Source organism: Cibotium barometz, chromosome 22 (assembly GCF_041138505.1).
Source record: "Cibotium barometz isolate CiBa-2024 chromosome 22, ASM4113850v1, whole genome shotgun sequence".
Taxonomy (NCBI): Eukaryota; Viridiplantae; Streptophyta; class Polypodiopsida; order Cyatheales; family Cibotiaceae; genus Cibotium; species Cibotium barometz.
The window spans coordinates 17,527,815-17,540,273 of NC_141067.1; positions in this window are offsets into that span (position 1 = coordinate 17,527,815).

Consider the following 12,459-nt stretch of genomic DNA (forward strand, 5'->3'; position numbering starts at 1 on the left):
CTGATTTGGGTGGGGTATCACTATCATACATTGTCTGATGGTGATGAAACTTTGCGAGCAGGCCATGGGACTTCTGCCCCTTGAATACCAAAATTTCACCACCATTGGATGGAACGGTGTGTTGCCACCCACTATTTTTTTGCATAGTGCCCAAGGGGTTCCTTATGCAAAAAATAGCAGGTTTGGGTGGGGCGTCATTATCATATAGTGTTTGATGGTGGTGAAACTTTGTAAGCAAGTCCAAGGGGCTCCTAACCCTCTAGTGGGGACGGTGTGTTACCACTCGCTATTCTTTTGCATAGTGTTCAATGGGTCCTCTATGCAAAAAATAGAGGGTTTGGGTGGGGCATCATTATCATACAGTGTCTGATGGTGGGGTTAAATTTTTTTAAGAGGGTCCGTGGGACTCCTATTCCTCCACTTGTAGAGTTCCACCACCACTAAAGAGCCTAATCTAGAAAGAGTGAGCCCGAGGCAACTCCAAGCTGCTCTGAGCGCAAGAGAATGAAGCGTGACTCATTGAGACCTTTGGTAAGAATATCTGCAATCATCTGGTCACTTGGACAATGTTCAATCATGATAGTGCCTTTGCGTACTTCGTATCGAACATAATGGTAATGCACAGCAATATGTTTTGACTTGTTATGTTGGACATAGTCTTTTGCAAGACTAATAGCACTCTGATTATCACACCGCAAGGGTGTACTAGAAAGAGGAAAATGGCCAATATCTGTCAACACTTGTTGAGGCCAAATGAGTTCACGAGCTGCAAGTGATGCCGCAACATATTCAGATTCGGTTGTAGAAACTGCAACACAACGTTGTTTCTTGCTGGTCCAAGAAATAAGACAACCATTAATGAAGAAACAATTGCCACTAGTAGATCGCATAGATAAATGTGAGTTGGCCCAATCTGCATCTGTGTAACCCAAAAGAGAAAGAGATGGAATGGAGTCGAATATGAATTGTCGTTGATAAACCAAACCATAATCTGCAGTGCCTTTCAAGTATTTCAACACGCGCTTTGCTGAACACCAATGCTTAAGAGAAGGACATGCAAGGTGTTGCCCAAGATAGTTAGCAATAAACAAAATGTCAGGACGAGTGTTCAAACCAACAACTTGAAGACATCCAACCAAATTAGCATATGGTTGATTTGTAACAAGCTGGCCACCACCATCAGAAGTGTTTTTCATGGAACTCGCAAGACAAGGAGTAGTTGCTGTTGAATGTGCAGATTCCAAACCAAACTTCTTAATAGTATCTTCAATAAACTTTGACTGTCGAAGTAATAAAATACCTTTGTTGCGATCCCTTTGAATCTGAATGCCAAGACACGAGTGAAGCTCTCCAAGATCCACCATATCAAATGCCGAAGATAACAACTGCTTACTTTGGTGTAAAAATCCCAAATCATTGGAAACAAGGATTGTATCATCCACATAAAGGGCAAGGATTACAAAACTACCATTTTGGTGTTTGGTAAATAAGTTGGGATCAGAAGAGCAAGAGAGAAAGCCATGGGAGGTAAGAAAAAGATCAAACTTGATGTACCAGGCCCGTGAAGCTTGTTTAAGACCATATAAATCCCTATGAAGACGAGCAACAAGATCTTCCTTACCTGCAATAACAAATCCTTCTGGCTGTTCCATGTAAATTTCTTCATTCAAATCTCCATTCAAGAAAGCTGTGCGCACGTCCATCTGATGAATTTCTAAGTCAAATTGAACAGCAAATGCCAATAAAACCCGAATACTAGTAATGCGAATAACTGGTGAAAAGGTTTCATGATAATCAACGCCAGCAACTTGAGAATAACCTTTGGCAACTAAACGTGCCTTGAATTTGTCAAAGGATCCATTTGCTTTAAATTTTGTCTTATATACCCACTTACACTTAATGGCAGTACGACCAAGAGGCAGCTCAGTGAGTATCCATGTACCTTTAGAGATAAGAGAATCGTACTCTGCTTCCATAGCCTCTTGCCATTGATCCTTTTGTGGAGAACATATAGCATCACTGTATGTGGCAAGATCTTCAGAAGTAGAGAAAACATTAGCCTCAAAATCTTCATCATAAACATGACAAGAATCATGCTCAAAATCAATAGGCACATCAATAAAAATGTCAACATCATCAATGATAGCATTCGGAATCAATGGTTGTGAAGAGGAAAGTTGCTCTTTAGATGGTTGTGAAGAGGAAGGTTGCTCTATAGAAGAAGATTCATCATCACACAAGAATGGAAAAGCTTCAAGTAAAGATTTAGTATCATCAGAATCATCCATGGACCATGTACCGCCCATAAGCTGTTCATTGAAAATAGCATCACGATTCACAAGCACTTTCTTGGAGGACGGGTCATAGAATTTGTAGCCTTTGGAAGTGTCAGAATACCCAATAAAAATAACTTTAAGCCCAGGAGCATCAAGCTTTGCTCGTGTTTCTTTAGGAACATGAATATAAGCAATACATCCAAAGGTTCAAAAATGAGATACAGAAGGAATTTCACCTGTCCATGCTGTGATGGGTATCTTACCAGAAGGAGCAGTAGTAGGAAGATGATTCTGAACAAAGACTATTGTCAAGAGAGCTTCACTCCAGAAAACACGAGATAACCCAGAATGAATCAGCATACATCGTATAGCATTGATAATAGTGCGATTCTTACGTTCAGCAACACCGTTGTGTTGAGGTGAATATGGAATAGTATGTTCATGATGAATACCATGGTCCGTACAATAACTCTCAAACTCATGAGACACATATTCTCCACCATTATCACTGCGAAGTTTCTTGAGGCGACGACCAGTTTGAAGTTCAGCAGCCTTATGAAATTGCTTAAAAACAGATAACGCCTCAGATTTTTGTCGAAGCAAGAAAACAACTGTATACCGTGAGTAATCATCAATAAACGTAATGAAATAACGATGTTCTATTCTCGATGGAGGCAAAGGTCCACAAATGTCGGTATGAACAAGATCCAACAAATCATGAGAATGAATTGAATTTGAGTGAGGAAAGGGTTTACGATTGTGTTTGCCAAGAGCACAAAACTCACAGATTCCCATATGAGGATGAGATTTAAGATCCATGCCGCGTACAAGACCTTGACGATGAAGATCAAGAAGCTTTGAGAAATCAGCATGAACAAAGCGATGATGCCATATCTTGCAATCATGATCACCTGGAGTAGTGACAACATTTGCTACAGCATCATTAAGAGAGAGCTCAAACAAATTGCCATTACGAGAAGCAATTGCAATAATCTGTCCATCTTTCTCAATGCGGCATTTGGTGTGGTCGAATCCAACAAACAAACCAAGATCAACAAGTCTTGCAACTGAAAGAAGATTACATTGAAGTTCTGGGACATGTAAAACCCCTCGTAAAACTCGAGTTGAAGAAGATAAGGTGCCAAGATATAAATCTCCAATGCCCTTGACTTGGCAAGTTGTATCATCGGCAAGATAAACAACACGCTTAACAGGTAAAGAATGATAGTTATGTAGCCACTTAGATTCATATGTCATATTTCCTGTAGCACCAGAATCAATAAAGAAAAGTAAACCATCACGTACATGAAGTATTCTGTCTGGGGGAACTGAACATAAAACACACTTGTTTCAGGCACAACATTATCATGATGCTCGACTGCATATGCTCGATTTCGATCTACATCAAATCGACGCTTAAAGCACATGGAAGAGGGATGATCAGATTTTCCACAATAATCACAAGAAGAAGAATCTCTAGATAAACGTGGTTGTTTTGTGGTAATGTTGTGTTCTTCATCATATTGACGTGCCCAACAGTCATCTTCAGTATGACCATTCCTATTGCAGTAAGAACAATGCTTGTTAGGAAATTTGAGACGAGAGAAACTACCACCACGATGACCACCTCTACGGTTGCCTCGTTGAAAAGGATGCCTTCGCACATAAAAGGCCCGTTCCAACTGTTGTGACTCAGGCTCCTCTTGTTGTGAAAACATAGCTGCATCATGACCAATGCTACATCGTTGTTGACGTTGAGAATACTCAATCAAAGATATGCAAGTTTGGTCAAAATCAAGACCGTCCTTGTTAGAAAGAATGGTAACAATGTTGTCATAAGACGGATCCTTTATCGTATCAACAAGAAGAATTGTAATAAGTTGCTTTCGTGGAACAGGATCACCCGTAGTAGCAAGTTGATTAATAATAGATTTGAAAGAATCAATATGCCCCGTCATAGCAGTACCAACTTCATACTGTAACTTTGAAAGCAAACCTCTCAAATAAAGTGTTTCTGTAACAGACTTTTTCTGAAAATTTACTATAAGATACTCCCATACATCATGGAAAGTAGGAAAGTCATACACATCAAGCATGAGAGAATCACTAAGAGCAGAAAGAATGTACCGACGAGCTGCTTTATCATGCCTCTGCCAATCCATATAAGACGCCATGCATCAAAAACAGGGCCTTCCGTGATAAGAACGTTGTCAGAATCCGGAATAGTAGGCTGGGACGGACATAGAGTATTGCCAATAACAACATCTGAGAGCTCATCGCCTTCAAGAATTAACAGCATCTTTGCTTTCCAACCGGGAAACCCTTGGCCTTGAAAAGAAGGAATAGAACGTTGTCCAGAAGGAAAACCATTGACGAGAACACTCAGCCATATCTATCTGCGAGAAGACGTATAAGATAAAATCACAAAATCTGCACACCATAGACAAGGACGACCGCAAGAGATAAGAGACGTCAATAAGAAAAGAGTCCTCAAAATAGCGAGATGTGGGACACAAGACTCATTGATAGATGCTTGATGAAAAAGCTAGATTGGTCGTTTTGCTAAAAATAGCAAAATAATAAGAGACGCTTGACGAAGAAGCTAGATTTGGCGATTTGCTAAAGACGCTTGACGAAAAAGCTAGATTTGGCGGTTTGCTGAAGACGCTTGACGAAGACGAAACCTGTGTGCTCACAAAGATGCTTGACAAAGACGAAACCTGTGTGCTCACACAAAGAACCTGTTTGCTTATTCAAAGAACCTGTTTTGCTGTTTTACAGATGCAGTTTGCCTGAACTGTCATAACTTTTGACTCACAACTCCGTGTGATGAGATATGAATGGTTTTTGTTTTAAGGACGCGATTAAGAAACAACTCTAATTACAACAAGTTAAGCTATAAAATCATGTAAACAATACATAATCAAAGAACAATCTTGTAAGACATGAAATTATAATCATGAATTTAACAAGAAGACATAGATGCTTCCCTTATAGATGCTCTGATACCATGTTGAAATGTAGAGAGAAAGAGACGAGACAAGAGACACATCATGTACGCTCCCAAAGACTGATTCATATTGAGGACAAGATACATATATATAGGTGAGACCAAGTTAGGTAGAGTGAGCCATATATAGAGCTCTAACATCGGACACCATATGATAACGATTTCCTACCCCAATACGCTATTCATTGCATAGGGCACCCCTTGGACACTATGCAAAAAAATAGCACAGGTGGAAACACACCATCTTGCCCATATGACGTCTGATGGTGGTGAAACTTTGCAAACGGATGGGTAGGAGCCCCATGGACCGGTCGCATAGTTTCACCACCTTCGATAGTGATGCCCCACCCAATCCTGCTATTTTTTGCATCGGGGAGGAACGCTTAGGCACTATGCAAGGAAACAGCCGGGTGGCAACACACCGTCCTATCCATCCGATGTTCGATGGTGGTGAAACTTTGTGAGTGGAGGGATAGAGTCCCCATGGATGTGTTCACAAATTTTCAAGACCATAAGACACCGTATGGCAATGATAGCCCACCCAAACTTGTTATTTTTTGCACAAGGAACCCCTTGGGCGCTATGGCGAAAATAACGGGTGTGGCAACACATCGTCCCCACCCATCCGGCATCGATCATGGTGAAACTTTGTGAGTGGAGGTGTAGGAGACCCATGGACCCACTCCCAATTTTTCACTACCATCAGACACCATATGACAATGATGCCCCACCGCAACTCGCTATTTCTTGCATAGGGGACCCCTTGGGCACTATGCACTGTCCCTCCCACTTGCTCTTCGATGGTGGTGAAACTTTGTGAGTGGAGGGGTAGAACCCCTATGGACCCGCTTGCAAAGTCTTATAGCCATCGACACCGTATAACAACCTTGCTCCTCCCAAACCCGCTATTTTTTGTTGCATAGGAGACCCCTTGGGCACTATGCAAAAATATAGCAGGTGGCAATACACCAGCCCACCCATCTCACGTCCGATGGTGGTGAGACTTTACAAGAGGAGGGGTGGTAGCCCTATGGAACTTCTCGCAAAGTTTCACCACCATCATACATCGTAGGACAATGAAGCCTCACCCAAACCTCGTATTTTTGCATAGGCGACCCCATGGCACTATGGAAAAAATTACGGGTGGCAACACACCATCCCACCCATACAATGTTCCATGGGCACTTTGCGAGTGGAGGGGTAGCAGCCCCATCAACCGCTCACAAAGTTTTACCACCATCATATACCGTGTCATAATGATGCCCCACCGAAACCCACTATTTTTCGCATAGGGAACCCATTGGGCACTATGAAAAAAAATAGCAATGGGTGGCAACACACTGTCTCGGCCATCCAGTGTCGGATGGTGGTGAAACATTGCAAACGGAGGTTTAGGAGACCCATGTACTTGCTCGCAAAGTTTCACCACCATTGAACACCGTATGATAATGATGCCCCACCCAAACCCGCACTATTTTTTACATAAGGCACTCCTTGGGCACTATGCGAAAAATAGCGGGTGGCAACACACCATTCCACCCATCTGGTGTCTGATGGTGTTGAAACATTGGGAGAGAAAGGTTAGAAGCCCCATGGACCTGCTCGCAAAGTTTTACCACCATCAGATACCATATGATAGTGACACCAGACCCAAACGCACTATTTTTTCCATAGGGGACCCTTTGGGCACTATGCAAAAAATAGCGGGTTGTATCACACTGTCCTGCCCATCCAGTGTCCGATGGTTGTGAAACTTTGTGAGCAGAGGGTAGAAGTCCCATGGACCCGCTCCCAAAGTTTTAGGACCATCGGATGCCGTATGATAATGATGCTCCACCCGAACCCGCCATTTTTTGCATAGGGGACCCCTTGGGTACTATGTGAAAAATAGCATGGCAACACACCGTCCTTTCCATCCGATGTCTTATGGTGGTGACAATTTGTGAAAAGAAGAGAAGTTCTTCCATGGACACGCTTGCAAAGTTTCACAACCATCGGACACCGTATGATAATTATGCCCCACCTGAACTCGCTATTGTTTGCATAGGGGACCCCCTGGGCACTAGGAGAAAAAATAGTGCGAGTGGCAACACACCGTCCCGCCCATACGATGTCTGATGATGGTGGAAATTTGCGAGTACAGGGGTAGAAACGCATGAACCCTCTCATAATGTTTCACCACCATCAACACCGTATAACAACAATGCCCCAACCAAACTCGCTATTTTTTGCATAGGGGACCACTATGTGAAAAAATAGCGGGTGGCAACACATGGTCCCACCCATCCAACGTCCAATGTCAGTGAAACTTTTCAAGCGGAGGGGTAGTAACCCCATGGACCCACTCGCAAAGTTTCATCACCATCCGACACCGTATGATAATGATGCCCCACCCAAACCTGGTATTTTTGCATAGGGGACCCCATGGCACTATGCGAAAAAATAGTAGGTGGCAATACACCATCCCACCCATTCGACGGTGGTGAGACTATGCAAGCGGAGGTTTAGGAGCCCCACAAACCCGCTTGCAAAAATTTGACCACCATCAAACATCGTCGTATGATAATGATGGCCTACCGAAACCTGCTATTTTTTGCATAGGGGAGCCCTTGGGAACTATGCAAGAAAATAGCGGGTGGCAACACACCGTCTTGTCCAGCTCCGATCGTGGGTGGTGAAAATTTACGTGTGGAGGGATAGGATCCCCATGGACCCACTCACAAAGTTTCAAGACCATAAGACACCGTATGACAATGATACCCCACCGAAACCCACTATTTTTTGCATAGGAAACCCCTTGGACACTATGGCGAAAATAGCGAGTGTCAACACACCATCCTGCCTATCCAGCATCCGATCATGTGCTGAAACTTTGCGAGTGGAGGTGTAGGAGCTCCGTGGACCCTCTCCCAAAGTTTCACCACCATCGAACATGTATGATGATTATGCCCCACCCAAACTCGCTATTTCTTACATAGGGGCCCCTTGGGCACTATTGAAAAAAATAGCGGATAGCAACACACCATCCCACCCAGCTGATGTTAGTAGATGGTAGTGAAACTTTGTGAATGGAGGGGTAGAATCCCCATAGACCCACTTGCAAAGTTTCATAACCATCGACACTGTATGACAACGATGCCCCTCCCAAACCCGCTATTTTTTGCATAGGAGACCCCTCGGGCACTATGCACAAATATAGCAGGTGGCAACACACCGGCCTACCCATCTGACGTCTGATGGTGGTGAAACTCTTCAAGAGGAGGGGAAGTATTCCCATGGAACCGCTCGCAAAGTTTCACCACCATGACATCGTATGATAATGATGCCTCACCCAAACCTCGTATTTTTGCATAGGGGACCCCATGGCACTATGTGAAAAAATAGCAGGTGGCAACACACCGTCCCACCCATCAGACGTCCCATGGGCACTTTGCGACAAGTGGAGGGGTAGCAGCCCCGTCGATGGCACACAAAGTCTTACCACCATTGTACACCATATGATAATGATGCCCCACCAAAACCTGCTATTTTTGTATAGGGAACCCACTAGGCACTATGAAAAAAAATAGTGGGTTGGGTGTGGCAACACACTGTCCCGCCCATCCGGTGTCCGATGTTGGTGAAGCATTGCGAGCAAAGGGTTAGGAGACCCATGGACTCACTCGCAAAGTTTCACCACCGCCATCGAACACTGTTAACCCAATTCTAGGGTTAACAAGATCTACCGCCATTATCTTACATCAAGGAATCACGATAAATACACCAAAGGGTCATACATTCAAGATATGAAGCAATGGTGTCAAAAGCTACAACTTGGATGGGCGCCCACCGTAATGGTGTGACAAAGTATTGATGGCGATTCCCGCTTCAAGAGCATGTGGTAGCAAGCTAGGATGAAGTCCTAAGTGATGTGCTTCATGGATATATTATGAGAGTAGGCATTGTAATAGCATTAGTCCTCTTATGAGCCTAAAGTGTCCGGCCAGCCATAGTTTGAGTGTGAACACTTATGGCCATGTATATAAGTGAATATCTCTCATAATACAATATACTCTGCCATTGTGCAATTGAGTCTTGCTCTTGCTAATCTCTCTCCCTAATGCATGCTCGTGAGTGTGTGTGAGTAAAGTGAGGTGAGAGGAGGGACGAGTACCTGTAGTGCAACAGAGGGCGGTGTGACAATGCTCGTGGGATTTGCGGTGGAATTGCTTCTCAAGGAGTTGTAGAGTTTGGAGACCTCAAGGGTTATAAGCTCAGCCATTGGAAAGATCCTCACGACAGTTGCGGTTCACCAGGTAATCTCTTTTTGGATGTGTTTCAAGGAGGGTTAGGGTGAGCCTTAACATTTTTGGTGCCGCCTACCGGGGAGCCATCCCTTGGCTTTTTCATTTTTTTCCTCTAATCTATGCATTACCCATTGCCCATTATCTTGATTAATGGTTTTTCATAAAAAAAGATGTGGATTTGTGTGTGATTTGGTGTAGAATAGCTCTCTTTTTTGTTTTTGTAAAGAATGCTTTTTGCTTAATTTTTAGCTTAATTTGTTGTTTTTATTATTGTTATTGTGGTTTTTAATGTTCTTAGGGCTTGCACATAGTTTGTATTAGGCTTAGTTTGCATCCATTGCATCAAACAATGCAATAGAATGTAATTTTTAGTGAATGTTAGCTCTCCTTAGTGTTAAACATAGAACTAAGATCATTAAACATAGAATGTAATTTTTAGTGAATGTTAGCTCTCCTTAGTGTTAAACATAGAACTAAGATCATTAATTTTAGTTTAATTATGTTTATTTTTGAAATTATTTGGATTAGAGTGTTAGCAAGCATTAGGAGTAGCTTAATCTTTCAAAAAATTTCTTAAAACCATCAAAAAACCCTTGAATTTGACTAATTTCTCTTAATGGACTGGTTTTTGTCATTAAGGGTGATTAATCTTGTTCAAGAGGTAAAAAATTTAGAAAATGTGTTAATTGAGATCTAAATTGATCATATGAATAGTCGAAATTGGTGTTTTTAAGTGTTTTGAGAGCATCTAGCATCAAAACACCTAATTACATCAATTTTTTCATTAATTGGAGAAATTTGACTCTCTTTGCTTAATTTTGCCTTAAAAGAGGAGACCACAATTAAGAGTCTAATTAATCCTCTATTTTAGATTAATTTACACATTTGTTGATGCACAAAGATTAGCATTCCCTTGCTCTATCCAATGATGTGCTCAATTGTGTGAATTAATTAGGAATTAGTGATTAATTAGAGTCCTTGATTAGTTTAAAAGAGGAAAAGATTAGTGAAAAGATTAATTATAGATTAATTTTTAATCACTTTTTTAAATAACTCATTTAGGCTAATGAGCATTCAATGAGTAGATGCTCATGAGTTGTCAAATTATCCATTTTAGGGGTCATTTATGAAGGGTGTAAGGGATGTCATAAAAAGGTTGACTTTTTTGGTTCTCACTTACCTTTTTGGGAAAATGCCCATATCTCTTTAATTATTATAAACTCAAAAAATATCCCCCCCAAAAAAGGAAATTCGTATTTCCCACTAGACTCCCAAAAAAAAACGAAAAATGGTTCACGTTGTGAACCATTTCTACAACTTCACGGCCTAAGGGTTCATGCCCTAGGATCCTGCGCGCCGGAAAAAAAATGAATTTAATTTTTTTGTGAAGTCTTCGTGATCTTATAAGGATTACCGGTGTGAGACCCTTCGTTTATATGCGACAAAAAAAAAGAATTTAATTTTTTCGTGAAGTCCACCGGTTCACGGCGTGAACCGATAAGGATTCACGGCATGAGACCCTTCGTTCATGCAACCAAAATAAATAAATTATAAAATCTGTGAAGTCCATTTCATGGCATGAAAACGGGTTCGTCGGTTTTTTTTTTTAAAAAGGACTCTGGAAAACACCCCTATTTGTTGGAGGCCCTTATCTCCTAAACCGTGTTTCCGATGAAGGCACTCTAGGACTTGTCCCAGAAAGCTGACTTCGAGCTCTTTGACTTTGGACTTGGCTGTCCGAAGTCAAAATTGATCATTTTGGCCTCTGACCAAATAGCCTCAAAATTTGACCCAAAAATTGAGGTAATAAATATTCCAAAAATCGACGAACCATATTCGGGATACTCTTTGAGGATCTAAACAACAAAATTACGGACGACTCAAGAAAACAAAGCTGTAGTACTTCAAAAATACTATAACTCTCTGACATACATAGTTTTTCAAAATTCCTTTTGGAACATCCTTTAAAACATGCCGCAAAACATGGGAAAAATTTCCTGGAAAATTTTTTCATCTTGAAACAGTGATGGATGAGATCTATGCCACAAATGCCCCTCCCTATACCATTGGCCATGCCTATAACAAGCATGCCATCGGGTTTTACACCCCTTGTCACTTCTTCAATCCCACCGGGCTTTGGGTCCTTACCTAACATTCCCACCAATCTTATAGGTACCAACCCTTTTCAACCCCTGGATGCCCACACCTTAGATATACTGACCAATCTAGGAAGGGGGGTAGCCCAAGGACTCACGAGTCTCTCCCAATAAGAGCACTCACATACGACCTCAGTGACACATATGGAAGTACGGTCGTACAAATTTTCAAAATCATGGGCAAATACAACGGAACAACAGATCCTGTTCAATTCATACAACTGTTTGAACACAGATGTGAAGCCTTTGGAAATCCCAATTGTTCCGCCAAGATACATGCACTGAACCTATGCTTAGAGGGAAAAGCTAGTCAATGGTTCATCACATTGATGCCTGCGATCAAGACGAACTTCAAAACCTTGAAATCAACCTTACATGGCTTTTCCAGACAAGGTAATCAGTGGAGTGCAGTAACAGAACTCTATTCAATTGAGAGTCAACCAAATGAACCCATTAGAGACTTTATCCTTTGGATAAAACTCTTGGACTCACGATGTGAGCCATGGGAAAAACTAAACGATATTCAATTGAAGAGATGTTTCATTATGGGCTTGAAGAATAACAGCTTACACAACTTGATCATTGTATCCAATCCGGAAACATTTGATCAACGTTGTAAAGAGGCAATACATTTAGATGACAACATGCTGGAAGATGATCATGTTACAAGGTGTTCCTCATCTAAACCAATGGTAAAAGAAGATCGATCTTGGAATTGACATTCCCCAAAT